This window comes from Schistocerca piceifrons, unplaced genomic scaffold, assembly GCF_021461385.2.
Source record: "Schistocerca piceifrons isolate TAMUIC-IGC-003096 unplaced genomic scaffold, iqSchPice1.1 HiC_scaffold_961, whole genome shotgun sequence".
NCBI lineage: Eukaryota > Metazoa > Arthropoda > Insecta > Orthoptera > Acrididae > Schistocerca > Schistocerca piceifrons.
In genome coordinates, this window is record NW_025729236.1 from 1,007,501 (window position 1) to 1,012,500 (window position 5,000).

Sequence of the window (5,000 nt, forward strand, 5' to 3'; positions counted from 1 at the left end):
ACGAAGGATGTCACGCGACTAGTTAGCAGGCTAGAGTCTCGTTCGTTATCGGAATTAACCAGACAAATCGCTCCACCAACTAAGAACGGCCATGCACCACCACCCACCGAATCAAGAAAGAGCTATCAATCTGTCAATCCTTCCGGTGTCCGGGCCTGGTGAGGTTTCCCGTGTTGAGTCAAATTAAGCCGCAGGCTCCACTCCTGGTGGTGCCCTTCCGTCAATTCCTTTAAGTTTCAGCTTTGCAACCATACTTCCCCCGGAACCCAAAAGCTTTGGTTTCCCGGAGGCTGCCCGCCGAGTCATCGGAGGAACTGCGGCGGATCGCTGGCTGGCATCGTTTATGGTTAGAACTAGGGCGGTATCTGATCGCCTTCGAACCTCTAACTTTCGTTCTTGATTAATGAAAACATACTTGGCAAATGCTTTCGCTTCTGTTCGTCTTGCGACGATCCAAGAATTTCACCTCTAACGTCGCAATACGAATGCCCCCGCCTGTCCCTATTAATCATTACCTCGGGTTCCGAAAACCAACAAAATAGAACCGAGGTCCTATTCCATTATTCCATGCACACAGTATTCAGGCGGGCTTGCCTGCTTTAAGCACTCTAATTTGTTCAAAGTAAACGTGCCGGCCCACCGAGACACTCAATAAAGAGCACCCTGGTAGGATTTCAACGGGGTCCGCCTCGGGACGCACGAGCACGCACGGGGCGGTCGCACGCCTTCGGCTCGCCCCACCGGCAGGACGTCCCACGATACATGCCAGTTAAACACCGACGGGCGGTGAACCAACAGCGTGGGACACAAATCCAACTACGAGCTTTTTAACCGCAACAACTTTAATATACGCTATTGGAGCTGGAATTACCGCGGCTGCTGGCACCAGACTTGCCCTCCAATAGATACTCGTTAAAGGATTTAAAGTGTACTCATTCCGATTACGGGGCCTCGGATGAGTCCCGTATCGTTATTTTTCGTCACTACCTCCCCGTGCCGGGAGTGGGTAATTTGCGCGCCTGCTGCCTTCCTTGGATGTGGTAGCCGTTTCTCAGGCTCCCTCTCCGGAATCGAACCCTGATTCCCCGTTACCCGTTACAACCATGGTAGGCGCAGAACCTACCATCGACAGTTGATAAGGCAGACATTTGAAAGATGCGTCGCCGGTACGAGGACCGTGCGATCAGCCCAAAGTTATTCAGAGTCACCAAGGCAAACGGACCGGACGAGCCGACCGATTGGTTTTGATCTAATAAAAGCGTCCCTTCCATCTCTGGTCGGGACTCTGTTTGCATGTATTAGCTCTAGAATTACCACAGTTATCCAAGTAACGTGGGTACGATCTAAGGAACCATAACTGATTTAATGAGCCATTCGCGGTTTCACCTTAATGCGGCTTGTACTGAGACATGCATGGCTTAATCTTTGAGACAAGCATATGACTACTGGCAGGATCAACCAGGGAGCTGCGTCAACTAGAGCTGAGCAGCCGGCCGCCCGGGAGTGTGTCCCGGGGGCCCGCGCGAACACGCAAGCGTCCGCTCAATCATTCTGCAAACAGGAGGAGGCTGAGCTCCCCTGCACAATACACCTCGAAACCCTCTCAGGTCCCGGCGGCGCGCAGCGCCGTCCCAAGTACTTGGTCGGGTTCGAGAGAGGCGCAATCGCCCGGAGTTAGGCGAGTAGACGCTTTCGGTGCGACCACCCGTGCTCCCAACTGAGCTTGCCGCTGCCGACAGAGGCCCGGGAGCGTGCTGTCGTGGCATTGCCGGCGGGAGACAACACGCGCCACCTACGGTGACCGGCAGCTCCAACGCCAGCGCCACAGAAGGACAAAAGCCCCACTTGGGTGCCGAAGCGAACTCTCCCAGCACAGCGCACGCGCCAACACATCCGCACAGCTGCGATACAAACCACCAGCGAGAACCGCTGGGGCGACCGAGCAGCAGACGGCGTCGCGGCGCCGAGCGCCGGTCGGCGGCGCATCCTCAACGCACACAGTCCTCAATCGGACCAGCACACTGAAGATGTCCACCGCGCTTCGCACCGGGCCCGCGAGGACCTACTTTGGCCGCACGGCGCCGCGCGCAGGGTGCGCCGGCGCGCAGCTGCGACGCCTGCCGCGTCCGTCGGCCGGCGCGCCTGCCACTGGCCGCCCCCACCAGCCGGCTGTAGCGCGTGCGCCCACGCACCGCGCGGCCAGCACGCCGGGAGGCGCCCCCTCACCGGCCGGGGACGGTCCCACCCAGCCACCGCCGCGTATCGCTTCACACCCAGATGCCGTTCAGTTTCGTCGGCATGGTGGGTATCGCTGGAACAACCGGTTAGTACCTCAACCTATCGTCGCCATCACCGATTCACCCCTAGCGAGAACAACCGCACCACAACGGGTTACCATTTGTTCATTTGCGTAACTTCACCAGAAAACGCAGGCGTCCATCGCCATTTGCAACTTCAACGACTATTGCATGCCTGTGTCAGGTGTCACGCCACACTACGTCTGCCCACATACACGCAACAAAATGTGCACGCCTAGACAATACGTGGAAGGTGGCCCCCGTACGTATGCGATGTCCATTGCTCGAACGACTGTGAACCGGCCTCTGTAGCATGTCGCAGATATGGAACGCGGTGCACCATGCCATCACGGTGTGTGAGGAGAGACGACTAGGTCCGAATACATCAACAGACAGCTCATGCTGATCGCCATCCACGGCGTCCGTTCCTCCCACACGTCTCTATGGCGTACCACACTGCAATCCAGCTCTCATAGGGAGACGACACGTAGCTGCGTGCACAATATTTGCACTGTATGGTCCGCCGTTTTTGGGCGCAGTCGTTGTACGGTCACACATGTGCCACGATGTATCATTCAGTACATAAGGACGAATGTGCAGTACAGATTGTGGTTCACGCGTACGACATCAGCGGACAGTTGACACAGGCCGCACCACAACGTAGCCTGCGTACGTCGCATGCGAAGGGCATTGAACATGCAAACTTGTCACCAACCAGCTTGCGAAGGCAGGGGGCAAGGTGGGGACGTGGGGAGGGGTGGGGGGGGGGCGGCATGTACGTCCTGCTGCCATCCACATTACAGTGTACAGCAGGAGCATGTGGAAAGTCAGCAAGACTTGCAAGGTGTTTAACATGAAGCGATACACAGGGGAGCGGGCAGTGCGAGTAGCGAACTATATTGCGAGGGTTGCGGGTGGGCAACACTACACTAATTGAACGAGTCGTATAACAATTACAGAGCAGGTTTAGGCAACAACGTGGGTTACGTTAGCGGACAACGTGGGTTAGGTTAGGGGACAACGTGGGTTAGGTTAGGGGACAACATGGGTTAGGTTAGGGGACAACATGGGTTAGGTTAGGGTACAACATGGGTTAGGTTAGGGCACAACATGGGTTAGGTTAAGGCACAACATGGGTTAGGTTAAGGCACAACATGGGTTAGGTTAAGGCACAACATGGGTTAGGTTAAGGCACAACATGGGTTAGGTTAAGGCACAACATGGGTTAGGTTAAGGCACAACATGGGTTAGGTTAAGGCACAACATGGGTTAGGTTAAGGCACAACATGGGTTAGGTTAAGGCACAACATGGGTTAGGTTAAGGCACAACATGGGTTAGGTTAAGGCACAACATGGGTTAGGTTAAGGCACAACATGGGTTAGGTTAAGGCACAACATGGGTTAGGTTAAGGCACAACATGGGTTAGGTTAAGGCACAACATGGGTTAGGTTAAGGCACAACATGGGTTAGGTTAAGGCACAACATAGGTTAGGTTAAGGTACAACATAGGTTAGGTTAGGTTACACGTTGTTGTAAGGAAAGGTGTAGGGGGGGGGGGCGGGGGCGGGGGCGGCAGGTTCGTTGATAGTGATTATAGTAAGTGAATGCTTGTGACATGATGAGATTTGTCACGTCAGGATGCACCTTTGGCTTATTAGAGGCGGCGCTCCAATTCTATGCTTGTGTCAGACCTGTGTCTTTGACTCATGTCATTGTTTGTGGGCTGTGACAGGAGGTACTATTGTGATGTTGGGTGCACCGTTGTATAGGACATGTGTGGGTATTGGTGCCTTATCTGCGCAATGGTGGATGTCGAAAGGGGGGGATATTCTATTTTCCGCATGGACCTCCTGGTCTGGTTGTGATAGTGTGGATTGTGTAATGTGGCGGAGAGGATGCACTGGATGTTGTTCCATGCTGGTGCTTACATATTGTATGTGCGCCCGTTAGAAGCAGAGAGTGGTGCGTGATGAGAGTGTCTGGCTGACGTGTGGTTCCCATTGTGGGCACACTCTTTCAGCATGTATACGGACAGTTGTATCTATATTCTGTAATTTGATGGCTCTGCATTGATTACTAATCAGCGCCGTGTGTACGGGTAATCTGGTTCCAGTCCAAAATGTTCCATCTGTGTACATTAGTGACAAAGACTCCCCCCATGCAGTGGGGCTCGGTCTGTTATAACTCTTCCGCGTAATATATTTGCCCCACGTTTTTGCGACTGCGAGTGCGAGTGCGAGTGCAACGCGCATGGGGACCGACATGCTGATGGCTCGGTATCGGACGCCGTACAGTGAGCAACGCGATCGCGTCTCTCGCTCGTAAGTGGTACAGGTCGCGGCTCATGTATACGGACAGCGGGAATGTCGCATATTGGAAATAACTCTTCATGAAACGCAAGTTATAGGGGTGGATTGCACTTTACGAGTGCGGGAAACGTCCGCCGTTCATCCGCTGGAGGTGCGAGTTTGGCGGTTGGGGTGGTCCACGAACGGGTGCGGGTAGAGTCATTGCCGGTCCACGGCTTCGTGCGGCAGAGCCACTGGAGAATGGGTGCTATGGTCGACAGAGGCTGCAGGCTTTGTGGGTGGCGTCGAAAGGCGGGCACTGTGGCGCCATCGCTGTCTTAATCGGCTTGGCGTCGCATAGATGGCGGTATCGTCGTTGGAGGAGGTCATGTTGCGGGAGACCTACAGATGGCG

General features: G+C 54.7%; 1 non-coding gene across 1 annotated transcript in view; it reads right to left on the reverse strand.

Annotated features, from left to right (window-relative positions):
* LOC124774166 overlaps positions 1-1,465 on the reverse strand; it is a 1,909-nt gene extending 444 nt beyond the window's left edge. The window contains exon 1 of the ribosomal RNA XR_007015159.1: positions 1-1,465. This exon is cut by the window's left edge and continues 444 nt beyond it. This is a non-coding gene — a ribosomal RNA (small subunit ribosomal RNA).
* Between the last annotated feature and the right edge of the window lie 3,535 nt (positions 1,466-5,000).